Here is a 17,873-nt window from a genome sequence, read left to right as displayed (position 1 = left end):
CAGCACAAAGCGAGCGGGTTGCAGGAGAAACCCTTACTCTGGTTTCTCAGTCTGTTTCCTTGTGCCGGTATGAAGTGCCTGCCGTTTTCACTGTAAAACCGTGTTGGAGCTTGTACCTCCCCATATATATGTATGGAGTGGAGTTTGCAACTGAAAAGAAACTTTATGTTCCCTTCAAGCTAGGTGAAGTAAGGCTTTCACACACACTTATCTCTCAGAACTGAGCATGTGGAAAGAAGTTCGTTCATCCAGCAAAAATGGAACGGTTTGCTGGAAAAACACTGACTCTGGTTTCTCAGTCTGTTTCCTAGTGCCGGTTTGAAGTGCCTGCCGTTTTCACTGTAAAACCGTGTTGGAGCTTGTACCTCCCCATATATATGTATGGAGTGGAGTTTGCAACTGAAAAGAAACTTTGTGTTCCCTTCAAGCTAGGTGAAGGACGGCTTTCACACACACTTTTCTCTCAGAACTGAGCATGTGGAGAGACGTTCGTTCATCCAGCACAAAGCGAGCGGGTTGCAGGAGAAACCCATACTCTGGTTTCTCAGTCTGTTTCCTTGTGCCGGTTTGAAATGCCTGCCGTTTTCACTGTAAAACCGTGTTGGAGCTTGTACCTCCCCATATATATGTATGGAGTGGAATTTGCAACTGAAAAGAAACTTTATGTTCCCTTCAAGCTAGGTGAAGTACAGCTTTCACACACACTTATCTCTCAGAACTGAGCATGTGGAAAGAAGTTCGTTCATCCAGCACAAAGGGAACGGGTTGCAGGAGAAACCCTTACTCTGGTTTCTCAGTCTGTTTCCTAGTGCCGGTTTGAAGTGCCTGCCGTTTTCACTGTAAAACAGTGTTGGAGCTTGTACCTCCGCATATATATGTATGGAGTGTTGTTTGCAACTGAAAAGAAACTTTGTGTTCCCTTCAAGCTAGGTGAAGGACGGCTTTCACACACACTTATCTCTCAGAACTGAGCATGTGGAGAGACATTCGTTCATCCAGCACAAAGGGAACGGGTTGCAGGGAAACACTGACTCTGGTTTCTCAGTCTGTTTCCTAGTGCCGGTTTGAAGTGCCTGCCGTTTTCAGTGTAAAACCGAGTTGGAGCTTGTACCTCCCCATATATATGTATGGAGTGGAGTTGGCAACTGAAAAGAAAATTTGTGTTCCCTTCAAGCTAGGTGAAAGACGGCTTTCACACACACATATCTCTCAGAAGTGAGCATGTGGAGACACGTTCGTTCATCCAGCACAAATGGAACGGGTTACAGGAGAAACCTTTACTCTGGATTCTCAGTCTGTTTCCTAGTGCCGGTTTGAAGTGCCTGCCGTTTTCACAGTAAATCCGAGTTGGAGCTTGTACCTCCCCATATATATGTATGGAGCGGGATTTACAACTGTAAAGAAACTTTGTGTTCCCTTCAAGCTGGGTGAAGGACGGCTTTCACACACACATATCTGTCAGAACTGAGCATGTGGAGAGACGTTCGTTCATCCAGCACAAAGGGAACGGGTTGCAGGAGAAACCCTTACTCTGGTTTCTCAGTCTGTTTCCTAGTGCCGGTTTGAAGTGCCTCCCGTTTTTACTGTAAAACCGAGTTGGAGCTTGTACCTACACATATAAATATATGGAGTGGGGTTTGCAACTGAAAAGAAACTTTGTGTTCCCTTCAAGCTAGGTGAAGGACGGCTTTCACACACACTTATCTCTCAGAACTGAGCATGTGGAGAGACGTTCGTTCATCCAGCACAATGGGAACGGGTTGCAGGAGAAACCCTTACTCTTGTTTCTCAGTCTGTTTCCTAGTGCCGGTTTGAAGTGCCTGCCGTTTTCACTGTAAAACTTTGTTGGAGCTTGTACCTCCCCATATATATGTATGGAGTGGAGTTTGCAACTGAAAAGAAACTTTGTGTTCCCTTTAAGCTAGGTGAAGGATGGCTTTCACACACAATTATCTCTCAGAACTCAGCATGTGGAGAGAAGTTCGTTCATCGAGCACAAATGGAACGTGTTGCAGGAGAAATCCTTACTCTGGTTTCTCAGTCTGTTTCCTAGTGCCAGATTGAAGTGCCCGCCGTTTTCACTGTAAAACCGAGTTGGCGATTGTACCTCCCCATATATATGTATGGAGTGGAGTTTGCAACTGAAAAGAAACTTTGTGTTCCCTTCAAGCTAGGTGAAAGACGGCTTTCACACACACTTATCTCTCAGAACTGAGCATGTGGAGAGACGTTCGTTCATCCAGCAAAAAGGGAACGGGTTGCAGGAGAAACACTTACTCTGGTTTCTCAGTCTGATCCTAGTGCCGGTTTGAAGTGCCTGCCGTTTTTACTGTAAAACCGAGTTGGAGCTTGTACCTCCCCATATAAATGTATGGAGTGGGGTTTGCAACTGAAAAGAAACTTTGTGTTCCCTTCAAGCTAGGTGAAGGACGGCTTTCACACACACTTATCTCTCAGAACTGAGCATGTGGAGAGACGTTCGTTCATCCAGCAAAAAGGGAACGGGTTGCAGGAGAAACCCTTACTCTTGTTTCTCAGTCTGTTTCCTAGTGCCGGTTTGAAGTGCCTGCCGTTTTCACTGTAAAACCGAGTTGGAGCTTGTACCTCCCCATATATATGTATGGAGTGGGGTTTGCAACTGAAAAGAAACTTTGTGTTCCCTTTAAGCTAGGTGAAGGATGGCTTTCACACACAATTATCTCTCAGAACTCAGCATGTGGTGAGAAGTTCGTTCATCGAGCACAAATGGAACGTGTTGCAGGAGAAACCATTACTCTGGTTTCTCAGTCTGTTTCCTAGTGCCCTTTTGAAGTGCCTGCCGTTTTCACTGTAAAACCGAGTTGGAGCTTTTACCTCCCCATATATATGTATGGAGTGGGGTTTGCAACTGAAAAGAAACTTTGTGTTCCCTTTAAGCTAGGTGAAGTACGGCTTTCACACACACTTATCTCTCAGAACTGAGCATGTGGAGATACGTTCGTTCATCCAGCACAAAAGGAACGGGTTGCAGGGGAAACCCTTACTCTGGTTTCTCAGTCTGTTTCCTAGTGCCGGTTTGAAGTGCCTGCCGTTTTAACTGTAAAACAGTGTTGGAGCTTGTACCTCCGCATATATATGTATGGAGTGTTGTTTGCAAATGAAAAGAAACTTTGTGTTCCCTTCAAGCTAGGTGAAGGACGGCTTTCACACACACTTATCTCTCAGAACTGAGCATGTGGAGAGACGTTCGTTCATCCAGCACAAAGGGAACGGTTTGCAGGAGAAACAATGTCTCTGGTTTCTCAGTGTGTTACCTAGTGCCGGTTTGAAGTACCTGCCGTTTTCACTGTAAAACCGAGATGGAGCTTGTACCACCCCATATATATGTATGGAGTGGAGTTTGCAACTGAAAAGAAACTTTGTGTTCCCTTCAAGCTAGGTGAAGGACGGCTTTCACACACACTTATCTCTCAGAACTGAGCATGTGGAGAGACGTTCGTTCATCCAGCACAAAGGGAACGGGTTGCAGGAGAAACCCTTACTCTGGTTTCTCAGTCTGTTTCCTAGTCCCGGTTTGAAGTGCCTGCCGTTTTCACTGTAAAACCGAGTTGGAGCTTGTACCTCCCCATATATATTTATGCAGTGGAGTTGGCAAATGAAAAGAAATTTTGTGTTCCGTTCAAGCTATGTGAAGGACGGCATTCACACACACTTATCTCTCAGAACTGAGCATGTGGAGAGACGTTCGTTCATCCAGCACAAAGGGAACGGTTTGCAGGAGAATCACTGACTCTGGTTTCTCAGTCTGTTTCCTAGTGCCGGTTTGAAGTGCCTGCCGTTTTCACTGTAAAACCGAGTTGGAGCTTGTACCTCCCCATATATATGTATGGAGAGAAGTTGGCAATTGAAAAGAAACTTTGTGTTACCTTCAAGCTAGCTGAAGGCAGGCTTTCACACACACTTATCTCTCAGAACTGAGCATGTGGAGAGACGTTCGTTCATCCAGCACAAACGGAACGGGTTGCAGGAGAAACCCTTACTATGGTTTCTCAGTCTGTTTCCTAGTGCCGGTTTGACGTGCCTGCCGTTTTCACTGTAAAGCCGAGTTGGAGCTTGTACCTCCCCATATATATGTATGGAATGGGATTTGCAACTGAAAAGAAACTTTGTGTTCCCTTCAAGCTAGGTGAAGGACGGCTTTCACACACACTTATCTCTCAGAACTGAGCATGTGGAGAGACGTTCGTTCATCCAGCACATAGGGAACGGGTTGCAGGAGAAACACTGACTCTGGATTCTCAGTCTGTTTCCTAGTGCCGGATTGAAGTGCCTGCCGTTTTCACTGTATATCTGAGTTGGAGCTTGTACCTCCCCATATATATGTATGGATTGGGGTTTGCAACTGAAAAGAAACTTTGTGTTCCCTTCAAGCTAGGTGAAGGACGGCTTTCACACACACTTATCTCTCAGAACTGAGCATGTGGAGAGCGTTCGTTCATCCAGCACAAAGGGAACGGGTTGCAGGAGAAACACTGACTCTGGTTTCTCAGTGTGTTACCTAGTGCCGGGTTGAAGTGCCTGCCGTTTTCACTGTAAAACCGAGTTGGAGCTTGTACCACCCCATATATATGTATGGAGTGGAGTTTGCAACTGAAAAGAAACTTTGTGTTCCCTTCAAGCTAGGTGAAGGACGGCTTTCACACACACTTATCTCTCAGAACTGAGCATGTGGAGAGACGTTCGTTCATCCAGCACAAAGGGAACGGGTTGCAGGAGAAACCCTTACTCTGGTTTCTCAGTCTGTTTCCTAGTCCCGGTTTGAAGTGCCTGCCATTTTCACTGTAAAACCGAGATGGAGCTTGTACCTCCCCATATATATTTATGCAGTGGAGTTGGCAAATGAAAAGAAATTTTGTGTTCCGTTCAAGCTAGGTGAAGGACGGCATTCACACAAAATTATCTCTCAGAACTGAGCATGTGGAGAGACGTTCGTTCATCCAGCACAAAGGGAACGGGTTGCAGGAGAAACCCTTACTATGGTTTCTCAGTCTGTTTCCTAGTACCGGTTTGAAGTGCCTGCCGTTTTCACTGTAAAACCGAGTTGGAGCTTGTACTTCCCCATATATATGTAAGGGTGGGGTTTGCAAATGAATAGAATCTTTGTGTTCCCTTCAAGCTAGGTGAAGGACGGCTTTCACACACACTTATCTCTCAGAACTGAGCATGTGGAGAGACGTTCGTTCATCCAGCACAAAGGGAACGGGTTGCAGGAGAAACCCTTACTCTGGTTTCTCAGTCTGTTTCCTAGTGCCGGTTTGAAGTGCCTGCCTTTTTCACTGTAAAACCGAGTTGGAGCTTGTACCTCCCCATATATATGTATGGAGTGGAGTTTTCAACTGAAAAGAATCTTTGTGTTTCCTTCAAGCAAGATGAAGGACGGCTTTCACACACAATTATCTCTCAGAATTGAGTATGTGGAGAGACGTTCGTTCATTCAGCACAAAGAGAACGGTTTGCAGGAGAAACACTGACTTTGAATTTTCAGTGTGTTACCTAGTGCCGGTTTCAAGTGCCTGCCGTTTTCACTGTAAAACCGAGTTGGAGCTTGTACCTCCCCATATATATGTATGGAGTGGAGTTTGTAACTGAAAAGAAACTTTGTGTTCCCTTCAAGCAAGGTGAAGGACGGCTTTCACACACACATATCTCTCAGAACTGAGCATGTGGAGAGACGTTCGTTCATCCAGCACAAAGGGAACGGGTTGCAGGGAAACACTGACTCTGGTTTCTCAGTCTGTTTCCTAGTGCCGGTTTGAAGTGCCTGCCGTTTTCACTGTAAAACCGAGTTGGAGCTTGTTCCTCCCCATATATATGTATGGAGTGGAGTTGGCAATTGAAAAGAAACTTTGTGTTACGTTCAAGCTAGGTGAAGGACGGCTTTCACACACACTTATCTCTCAGAACTGAGCATGTGGAGAGACGTTCGTTCATCCAGCACAAATGGAACGGGTTGCAGGAGAAACACTTACTATGGTTTCTCAGTGTGTTACCTAGTGCCTGTATGAAGTGCCTGCCGTTTTCAATGTAAAGCCGAGTTGGAGCTTGTACCTCCCCATATATATGTATGGAGTGGGGTTTGCAACTGAAAAGAAACTTTGTGTTCCCTTCAAGCTAGTTGAAGGACGGCTTTCACACACACTTATCTCTCAGAACTGAGCATGTGGAGAGGCGTTCGTTCATCCAGCACAAAGGGAAAGGTTTGCAGGAGAAACACTGACTCTGGTTTCTCAGTCTGTTTCCTAGTGCCGGTTTGAAGTGCCTGCCGTTTTCACTGTAAAACCGAGTTGGAGCTTGTACCTCCCCATATATATGTATGGAGTGGATTTTGCAACTGAAAAGAAACTTTGTGTTCCCTTCAAGCTAGGTGAAGGACGGCTTTCACACACACTAATCTCTCAGAACTGAGCATGTGGAGAGACGTTCGTTCATCCAGCACAAAGGGAACGGGTTGCAGGGAAACACTGACTCTGGTTTCTCAGTCTGTTTCCTAGTGCCGGTTTGAAGTGCCTGCCGTTTTCAATGTAAAACCGAGTTGGAGCTTGTACCTCCCCATATATATGTATGGAATGGGGTTTGCTACTGAAAAGAAACTTTGTGTTCCCTTCAAGCTAGGTGAAGGACGGCTTTCACACACACTTATCTCTCAGAACTGAGCATGTGGAGAGACGTTCGTTCATCCAGCACAAAGGGAACGGTTTGCAGGAGAAACACTGACTCTAGTTTCTCAGTCTGTTTCCTAGTGCCGGTTTAAAGTGCCTGCCGTTTTCACTGTAAAACCGAGTTGGAGCTTGTACCTCCCCATATATATGTATGGATTGTAGTTTGCAACTGAAAAGAAACTTTGTGTTCCCTACAAGCTAGGTGAAGGACGGCTTTCACACACACTTATCTCTCAGAACTGAGCATGTGGAGAGACGTTCGTTCATCCAGCACAAATGGAACGGGTTGCAGAAGAAACCCTTACTCTGGTTTCTCAGTCTGTTTCCTAGTGCCGGATTGAAGTGCCTGCCGTTTTCACTGTAAAACCGAGTTGAAGCTTGTACCTCCCCATATATATGTATGCAGTGGAGTTTGCAACTGAAAAGAAACTTTGTGTTCCCTTCAAGCTAGTTGAAGTAAGGCTTTCACACACACTTATCTCTCAGAACTGAGCATGTGGAGAGACGTTCGTTCATCCAGCACAAAGGGAACGGGTTGCAGGAGAAACACTGACTCTGGTTTCTCAGTCTGTTTCCTAGTGCCGGATTGAAGTGCCTGCCGTTTTCACTGTAAAACCGAGTTGGAGCTTGTACCTCCCCATATATATGTATGGAGTGGGGTTTGCAACTGAAAAGAACTTTGTGTTCCCTTCAAGCTATGTGAAGGACGGCTTTCACACACACTTATCTCTCAGAACTGAGCATGTGTAGAGACGTTCGTTCATCCAGCACAAAGGGAACGGGTTGCAGGAGAAACACTGACTCTGGTTTCTCAGTCTGTTTCCTAGTGCCGGGTTGAAGTGCCTGCCGTTTTCACTGTAAAACAGAGTTGGAGCTTGCAATTTCCCATATATATGTTCGGAGTGGAGTTGGCAAATGAAAAGAAATTTTGTGTTCCATTCAAGCTAGGTGAAGGACGGCTTTCATACACACTTATCTCTCAGATCTGAGCATGTGGAGAGACGTTCGTTCATCCAGCACAAAGGGAACGGTTTGCAGGAGAAACACTGACTCTGGTTTCTCAGTCTGTTTCCTAGTGCCGGTATGAAGTGCCTGCCATTTTCACTGTAAACCGAGTTAGAGCTTGTACCTCCCCATATATATGTATGGATTGGTGTTTGCATCTGAAAAGAAACTTTGTGTTCCCTTCAAGCTAGGTGAAGGACGGCTTTCACACACACTTATCTCTCAGAACTGAACATGGGGAGAGACGTTCGTTCATCCAGCACAAATGGAATGGGTTGCAGGAGAAACACTGACTCTGGTTTCTCAGTCTGTTTCCTAGTGCCGGTTTGAAGTGCCTGCCGTTTTCACTGTAAAACCGAGTTGGAGCTTGTACCTCCCCATATATATGTATGGATTGGTGTTTGCAACTGAAAAGAAACTTTGTGTTCCCTTCAAGCTAGGTGAAGGACGGCTTTCACACACACTTATCTCTCAGAACTGAGCATGGGGAGAGACGTTCGTTCATCCAGCACAAAGGGAACGGGTTGCAGGAGAAACCCTTACTCTGGATTCTCAGTCTGTTTCCTAGTACCGGTTTGAAGTGCCTGCCGTTTTCACTGTAAAGCCGAGTTGGAGCTTGTACCTCCCCATATATATGTATGGAGTGGGGTTTGCAACTGAAAAGAAACTTTGTGTTCCCTTCAAGCTAGTTGAAGAACGGCTTTCACACACACTTATCTCTCACAACTGAGCATGTGGAGAGACGTTCGTTCATCCAGCACAAAGGGAACGGTTTGCAGGAGAAACACTGACTCTGGTTTCTCAGTGTGTTACCTAGTGCCGGGTTGAAGTGCCTGCCGCTTTCACTGTAAAACCGAGTTGGAGCTTGTACCACCCCATATATATGTATGGAGTGGAGTTTGCAACTGAAAAGAAACTTTGTGTTCCCTTCAAGCTAGGTGAAGGACGGCTTTCACACACACTTATCTCTCAGAACTGAGCATATGGAGAGACGTTCGTTCATCCAGCACAAAGGGAACGGGTTGCAGGAGAAACCCTTACTCTGGTTTCTCAGTCTGTTTCCTAGTCCCGGTTTGAAGTGCCTGCCATTTTCACTGTAAAACCGAGTTGGAGCTTGTACCTCCCCATATATATTTATGCAGTGGAGTTGGCAAATGAAAAGAAATTTTGTGTTCCATTCAAGCTAGGTGAAGGACGGCATTCACACAAAATTATCTCTCAGAACTGAGCATGTGGAGAGACGTTCGTTCATCCAGCACAAAGGGAACGGGTTGCAGGAGAAACCCTTACTCTGGTTTCTCAGTCTGTTTCCTAGTGCCGGTTTGAAGTGCCTGCCTTTTTCACTGTAAAACCGAGTTGGAGCTTGTACCTCCCCATATATATGTATGCAGTGGAGTTTGCAACTGAAAAGAAACTTTGTGTTCCCTTCAAGCTAGTTGAAGTAAGGCTTTCACACACACTTATCTCTCAGAACTGAGCATGTGGAGAGACGTTCGTTCATCCAGCACAAAGGGAACTGGTTGCAGGAGAAACACTGACTCTGGTTTCTCAGTCTGTTTCCTAGTGCCGGATTGAAGTGCCTGCCGTTTTCACTGTAAAACCGAGTTGGAGCTTGTACCTCCCCATATATATGTATGGATTGGGGTTTGCAACTGAAAAGAAACTTTGTGTTCCCTTCAAGCTAGGTGAAGGACGGCTTTCACACACACTTATCTCTCAGAACTGAGCATGTGGAGACCGTTCGTTTATCCAGCACAAAGGGAACGGGTTGCAGGTAAAACACTGACTCTGGTTTTTCAGTGTATTTCCTAGGGTCGGTTTGAAGTGCCTGCCGTTTTCACTGTAAAACCGAGTTGGAGCTTGTACCTCCCCATATATATGTATGGAGTGGATTTTGCAACTGAAAAGAAACTTTGTGTTCCCTTCAAGCTAGGTGAAGGACGGCTTTCACACACACTTATCTCTCAGAACTGAGCATGTGGAGAGACGTTCGTTCATCCAGCACAAAGTGAACGGGTTGCAGGGAAACACTGACTCTGGTTTCTCAGTCTGTTTCCTAGTGCCGGTCTGAAGTGCCTGCTTTTTTCACTGTAAATTCGAGTTGGAGCTTGTACCTCCCCATATATATGTATGGAGTGGGGTTTGCAACTGAAAAGAACTTTGTGTTCCCTTCAAGCTATGTGAAGGACGGCTTTCACACACACTTATCTCTCTGAACTGAGCATGTGGAGGGACGTTCGTTCATCCAGCACAAAGGGAACGGGTTGCAGGGAAACACAGACTCTGGTTTCTCAGTCTGTTTCCTAGTGCCGGTTTGAAGTGCCTGCCGTTTTCACTGTAAAACCGAGTTGGAGCTTTTTCCTCCCCAAATATATGTATGGAGTGGAGTTGGCAATTGAAAAGAAACTTTGTGTTACCTTCAAGCTAGGTGAAGGACGGCTTTCACACACACTTATCTCTCAGAACTGAGCATGTGGAGAGACGTTCGTTCATCCAGCACAAATGGAACGGGTTGCAGGAGAAACACTTACTATGGTTTCTCAGTGTGTTACCTAGTGCCGGTATGAAGTGCCTGCCGTTTTCAATGTAAAGCCGAGTTGGAGCTTGTACCTCCCCATATATATGTATGGAGTGGGGTTTGCAACTGAAAAGAAACTTTGTGTTCCCTTCAAGCTAGTTGAAGGACGGCTTTCACACACACTTATCTCTCAGAACTGAGCATGTGGAGAGACGTTCGTTCATCCAGCACAAAGGGAAAGGTTTGCAGGAGAAACACTGACTCTGGTTTCTCAGTCTGTTTCCTAGTGCCGGTTTGAAGTGCCTGCCGTTTTCACTGTAAAACCGAGTTGGAGCTTGTACCTCCCCATATAAATGTATGGAGTGTATTTTGCAACTGAAAAGAAACTTTGTGTTCCCTTCAAGCTAGGTGAAGGACGGCTTTCACCCACACTTATCTCTCAGAACTGAGCATGTGGAGAGACGTTCGTTCATCCAGCACAAAGGGAACGGGTTGCAGGGAAACACTGACTCTGGTTTCTCAGTCTGTTTCCTAGTGCCGGTTTGAAGTGCCTGCCGTTTTCAATGTAAAACCGAGTTGGAGCTTGTACCTCCCCATATATATGTATGGAATGGGGTTTGCAACTGAAAAGAAACTTTGTGTTCCCTTCAAGCTAGGTGAAGGACGGCTTTCACACACACTTATCTCTCAGAACTGAGCATGTGGAGAGACGTTCGTTCATCCAGCACAAAGGGAACGGTTTGCAGGAGAAACACTGACACTAGTTTCTCAGTCAGTTTCCTAGTGCCGGTTTGAAGTGCCTGCCGTTTTCACTGTAAAACCGAGTTGGAGCTTGTATCTCCCCATATATACGTATGGATTGAAGTTTGCAACTGAAAAGAAACTTTGTGTTCCCTTCAAGCCAGGTGAAGGACGGCTTTCACACACACTTATCTCTCAGAACTGAGCATGTGGAGAGACGTTCGTTCATCCAGCACAAATGGAACGGGTTGCAGGAGAAACCCTTACTCTGGGTTCTCAGTCTGTTTCCTAGTGCCAGTTTGAAGTGCCTGCCGTTTTCACTGTAAAGCCGGGTTGGAGCTTGTACCTCCCCATTTATATGTATGGACTGGAGTTTGCAACTGAAAAGAAACTTTGTGTTCCCTTCAATCCAGGTGAAGGACGGCTTTCACACACACTTATGTCTCAGAACTGAGCATGTGGAGAGACGTTCGTTCATCCAGCACAAAGGGAACGGGTTGCAGGAGAAACACTGACTCTGGTATCTCAGGCTGTTTCCTAGTGCCGGTTTGAAGTGCCTGCCGTTTTCACTGTAAAACCGAGTTGGAGCTTGTACCTCCCCATATATATGTATGGATTGGGGTTTACAACTGAAAAGAAACTTTGTGTTCCCTTCAAGCTAGGTGAAGGACGGCTTTCACACACACTTATCTCTCAGAATTGAGCATGTGGAGAGACGTTCGTTGATCCAGCACAAAGGGAACGGGTTGCAGGAGAAACCCTTACTCTGGTTTCTCAGTCTGTTTCCTAGTGCCGGATTGAAGTGCCTGCCGATTTCACTGTAAAACCGAGTTGAAGCTTGTACCTCCCCATATATATGTATGCAGTGGAGTTTGCAACTGAAAAGAAACTTTGTGTTCCCTTCAAGCTAGTTGAAGTAAGGCTTTCACACACACTTATCTCTCAGAACTGAGCATGTGGAGAGACGTTCGTTCATCCAGCACAAAGGGAACGGGTTGCAGGAGAAACACTGACTCTGGTATCTCAGGCTGTTTCCTAGTGCCGGTTTGAAGTGCCTGCCGTTTTCACTGTAAAACCGAGTTGGAGCTTGTACCTCCCCATATATATGTATGGATTGGGGTTTGCAACTGAAAAGAAACTTTGTGTTCCCTTCAAGCTATGTGAAGGACGGCTTTCACACACACTTATCTCTCTGAACTGAGCATGTGGTGGGACGTTCGTTCATCCAGCACAAAGGGAACGGGTTGCAGGGAAACACTGACTCTGGTTTCTCAGTCTGTTTCCTAGAGCCGGTTTGAAGTGCCTGCCGTTTTCACTGTAAAACCGAGTTGGAGCTTGTTCCTCCCCAAATATATGTATGGAGTGGAGTTGGCAATTGAAAAGAAACTTTGTGTTACCTTCAAGCTAGGTGAAGGACGGCTTTCACACACACTTATCTCTCAGAACTGAGCATGTGGAGAGACGTTCGTTCATCCAGCACAAATGGAACGGGTTGCAGGAGAAACACTTACTATGGTTTCTCAATGTGTTACCTAGTGCCGGTATGAAGTGCCTGCCGTTTTCAATGTAAAGCCGAGTTGGAGCTTGTACCTCCCCATATATATGTATGGAGTGGGGTTTGCAACTGAAAAGAAACTTTGTGTTCCCTTCAAGCTAGTTGAAGGACGGCTTTCACACACACTTATCTCTCAGAACTGAGCATGTGGAGAGACGTTCGTTCATCCAGCACAAAGGTAAAGGTTTGCAGGAGAAACACTGACTCTGGTTTCTCAGTCTGTTTCCTAGTGCCGGTTTGAAGTGCCTGCCGTTTTCACTGTAAAACCGAGTTGGAGCTTGTACCTCCCCATATATATGTATGGAGTGGATTTTGCAACTGAAAAGAAACTTTGTGTTCCCTTCAAGCTAGTTGAAGGACGGATTTCACACACACTTATCTCTCAGAACTGAGCATGTGGAGAGACGTTCGTTCATCCAGCACAAAGGGAACGGGTTGCAGGGAAACACTGACTCTGTTTCCTCAGTCTGTTTCCTAGTGCCGGCTTGAAGTGCCTGCCGTTTTCAATGTAAAACCGAGTTGGAGCTTGTACCTCCCCATATATATGTATGGAATGGTGTTTGCAACTGAAAAGAAACTTTGTGTTCCCTTCAAGCTAGGTGAAGGACTGCATTCACACACACTTATCTCTCAGAACTGAGCATGTGGAGAGACGTTCGTTCATCCAGCACAATGGGAACGGTTTGCAGGAGAAACACTGACTCTAGTTTCTCAGTCTGTTTCCTAGTGCCGGTCAGAAGTGCCTGCCGTTTTCAATGTAAAACCGAGTTGGAGCTTGTACCTCCCCATATATATGTATGGATTGAAGTTTGCAACTGAAAAGAAACTTTGTGTTCCCTTCAAGCTCGGTGAAGGACGGCTTTCACACACACTTATCTCTCAGAACTGAGCATGTGGAGAGACGTTCGTTCATCCAGCATAAAGGGAACGGGTTGCAGGAGAAACCCTTACTCTGGATTCTCAGTCTGTTTCCTAGTGCCGGTTTGAAGTGCATGCCGTTTTCACTGTAAAGCCGAGTTGGAGCTTGTACCTCCCCATATATATGTATGGAGTGGGGTTTGCAACTGAAAAGAAACTTTGTGTTCCCTTCAAGCTAGGTGAAGGACGGCTTTCACACACAATTATCTCTCAGAACTGAGCATGTGGAGAGACGTTCGTTCATCCAGCACAAAGGGAACGGGTTGCAGGAGAAACCCTTACTCTGGTTTCTCAGTCTGTTTCCTAGTGCCGGTTTGAAGTGCCTGCCGTTTTCACTGTAAAACCGAGTTGGAGCTTGTACCTCCCCATATATATGTAAGGAGTGGAGTTGGCAACTAAAAAGAAACTTTGTGTTCCCTTCAAGCTAGGTGAAGGACGGCTTTCACACACACTTATTTCTCAGAACTGAGCATGTGGAGAGACGTTCGTTCATCCAGCACAAAGGGAACGGGTTGCAGGAGAATCATTGACTCTGGATTCTCAGTCTGTTTCCTTGTGCCGGTTTGAAGTGCCTGCCGTTTTCACTGTAAAACCGAGTTGGATCTTGTACCTCCCCATATATATGTATGGAGTGGGATTTGCAACTGAAAAGAAACTTTGTGTTCCCTTCAAGCTAGGTGAAGGACGGCTTTCACACACACTTATCTCTCAGAACTGAGCATGTGGAGAGACGTTCGTTCATCCAGCACAAAAGGAACGGGTTGCAGGAGAAACCCTTACTCTGGTTTCTCAGTTTGTTTCCTAGTGCCGGATTGAAGTGCCTGCCGTTTTCAATGTAAAACCGAGTTGGAGCTTGTACCTCCCCTTATATATGTACATAGCGGAGTTTTCAACTGAAAAGAAACTTTGTGTTCCCTTCAAGCTAGGTGAAGGACGGCTTTCACACACACTTATCTCTCAGAACTGAGCATGTGGAGAGACGTTCGTTCATCCAGCACAAAGGGAACGGGTTGCAGGAGAAACCATTACTCTGGTTTCCCAGTCTGTTTCCTAGTGCCAGTTTGAAGTGCCTGCCGTTTTCACTGTAAAGCCGAGTTGGAGCTTGTTCCTCCCCATATATATGTATGGAGTGGAGTTTTCAACTGAAAAGAAACTTTGTGTTCCCTTCAAGCTAGGTGAAGTACGGCTTTCACACACATTTATCTCTCAGAACTGAACATGTGGAGAGACGTTCGTTCATCCAGCACAAAGGGAACGGGTTGCAGGACAAACACTAACTCTGATTTCTCAGTCTGTTTTCTAGTACCGTTTTGAGGTGCCTGCCGTTTTCACTGTAAAGACGAGTTGGAGCTTGTACCTCCCCATATATATGTATGGAGTGGAGTTTGTAACTGAAAAGAAACTTTGTGTTCCCTTCAAGCTAGGTGAAGGACGGCTTTCACACACACTAATCTCTCAGAACTGAGCATGTGGAGAGACGTTCGTTCATCCAGCACAAAGGAAACGGGTTGCAGGAGAAACACTGACTCTGGCTTCTCAGTCTGTTTCCTAGTGCCGGTTTAAAGTGCCTGTGGATTTCACTGTATAACCGAGTTGGAGCTTGTACCTTCCCATATATATGTATGGAGTGAGGTTTGCATCTGAAAAGAAACTTTGTGTTCCCATCAAGCTAGGTGAAGGACGGCTTTCACACACAATTATCTCTCAGAACTGAGCATGTGGAGAGACGTTCGTTCATCCAGCACAAAGGGAACGGGTTGCAGGGGAAACAATCACTCTGGTTTCTCAGTCTGTTTCCTAGTGCCGGTTTGAAGTGCCTGCCGTTTTCACTGTAAAACCGAGTTGGAGCTTGTACCTCCCCATATATATGTATGGAGTGGAGTTCGCAACTGAAAAGAAACTTTGTGTTCCCTTCAAGCTAGGTGAAGGACGGCTTTCACACACACTTATCTCTCAGAACTGAGCATGTTGAGAGACGTTCATTCATCAAGCACAAAGGGAACTTGTTGCAGGACAAACACTAACTCTGATTTCTCAGTCTGTTTCCAAGTGCCGGTTTGAAGTGCCTGCCGTTTTCACTGTAAAACCGAGTTGGAGCTTGTACCTCCCCATATATATGTATGGATTGGGGTTTACAACTGAAAAGAAACTTTGTGTTCCCTTCAAGCTAGGTGAAGGACGGCTTTCACACACAATTATCTCTCAGAATTGAGCATGTGGAGAGACGTTCGTTGATCCAGCACAAAGGGAACGGGTTGCAGGAGAAACCCTTACTCTGGTTTCTCAGTCTGTTTCCTAGTGCCGGATTGAAGTGCCTGCCGATTTCACTGTAAAACCGAGTTGAAGCTTGTACCTCCCCATAAATATGTATGCAGTGGAGTTTGCAACTGAAAAGAAACTTTGTGTTCCCTTCAAGCTAGTTGAAGTAAGGCTTTCACACACACTTATCTCTCAGAACTGAGCATGTGGAGAGACGTTCGTTCATCCAGCACAAAGGGAACGGGTTGCAGGAGAAACCGTTACTCTGGTCTCTCAGTCTGTTTCCTAGTGCCGGTTTGAAGTGCCTGCCGTTTTCACTGTAAAACCGAGTTGGAGCTTGTACCTCCCCATATATATGTATGGAGTGGGGTTTGCAACTGAAAAGAAACTTTGTGTTCCCTTCAAGCTAGGTGAAGGACGGCTTTCACACACAATTATCTCTCAGAACTGAGCATGTGGAGAGACGTTCGTTCATCCAGCACAAAGGGAACGGGTTGCAGGAGAAACCCTTACTCTGGTTTCTCAGTCTGTTTCCTAGTGCCGGTTTGAAGTGCCTGCCGTTTTCACTGAAAAACCGAGTTGGAGCTTGTACCTCCCCATATATATGTAAGGAGTGGAGTTGGCAACTAAAAAGAAACTATGTGTTCCCTTCAAGCTAGGTGAAGGACGGCTTTCACACACACTTATTTCTCAGAACTGAGCATGTGGAGAGACGTTCGTTCATCCAGCACAAAGGGAACGGGTTGCAGGAGAATCATTGACTCTGGTTTCTCAGTCTGTTTCCTTGTGCCGGTTTGAAGTGCCTGCCGTTTTCACTGTAAAACCGAGTTGGATCTTGTACCTCCCCATATATATGTATGGAGTGGGATTTGCAACTGAAAAGAAACTTTGTGTTCCCTTCAAGCTAGGTGAAGGACGGCTTTCACACACACTTATCTCTCAGAACTGAGCATGTGGAGAGACGTTCGTTCATCCAGCACAAAAGGAACGGGTTGCAGGAGAAACCCTTACTCTGGTTTCTCAGTTTGTTTCCTAGTGCCGGATTGAAGTGCCTGCCGTTTTCACTGTAAAACCGAGTTGGAGCTTGTACCTCTCCTTATATATGTACATAGCGGAGTTTTCAACTGAAAAGAAACTTTGTGTTCCCTTCAAGCTAGGTGAAGGACGGCTTTCACACACACTTATCTCTCAGAACTGAGCATGTGGAGAGACGTTCGTTCATCCAGCACAAAGGGAACGGGTTGCAGGAGAAACCCTTACTCTGGTTTCCCAGTCTGTTTCCTAGTGCCAGTTTGAAGTGCCTGCCGTTTTCACTGTAAAGCCGAGTTGGAGCTTGTTCCTCCCCATATATATGTATGGAGTGGAGTTTTCAACTGAAAAGAAACTTTGTGTTCCCTTCAAGCTAGGTGAAGTACGGCTTTCACACACACTTATCTCTCAGAACTGAACATGTGGAGAGACGTTCGTTCATCCAGCACAAAGGGAACGGGTTGCAGGACAAACACTAACTCTGATTTCTCAGTCTGTTTTCTAGTGCCGGTTTGAGGTGCCTGCCGTTTTCACTGTAAAGACGAGTTGGAGCTTGTACCTCCCCATATATATGTATGGAGTGGAGTTTGTAACTGAAAAGAAACTTTGTGTTCCCTTCAAGCTAGGTGAAGGACGGCTTTCACACACACTAATCTCTCAGAACTGAGCATGTGGAGAGACGTTCTTTCATCCAGCACAAAGGAAACGGGTTGCAGGATAAACACTGACTCTGGCTTCTCAGTCTGTTTCCTAGTGCCGGTTTAAAGTGCCTGTGGATTTCACTGTAAAACCGTGTTGGAGCTTGTACCTCCCCATATATATGTATGGAGTGAGGTTTGCATCTGAAAAGAAACTTTGTGTTCCCATCAAGCTAGGTGAAGGACGGCTTTCACACACAATTATCTCTCAGAACTGAGCATGTGGAGAGACGTTCGTTCATCCAGCACAAAGGGAACGGGTTGCAGGGGAAACAATCACTCTGGTTTCTCAGTCTGTTTCCTAGTGCCGGTTTGAAGTGCCTGCCGTTTTCACTGTAAAACCGAGTTGGAGCTTGTACCTCCCCATATATATGTATGGAGTGGAGTTTGCAACTGAAAAGAAACTTTGTGTTCCCTTCAAGCTAGGTGAAGGACGGCTTTCACACACACTT

The sequence above is a fragment of the Vicugna pacos genome, chromosome 16, assembly GCF_048564905.1.
Source record: "Vicugna pacos chromosome 16, VicPac4, whole genome shotgun sequence".
NCBI lineage: Eukaryota > Metazoa > Chordata > Mammalia > Artiodactyla > Camelidae > Vicugna > Vicugna pacos.
The sequence above is the reverse complement of the archived record's forward strand: the minus strand, read 5'-3'. Positions refer to the sequence as shown.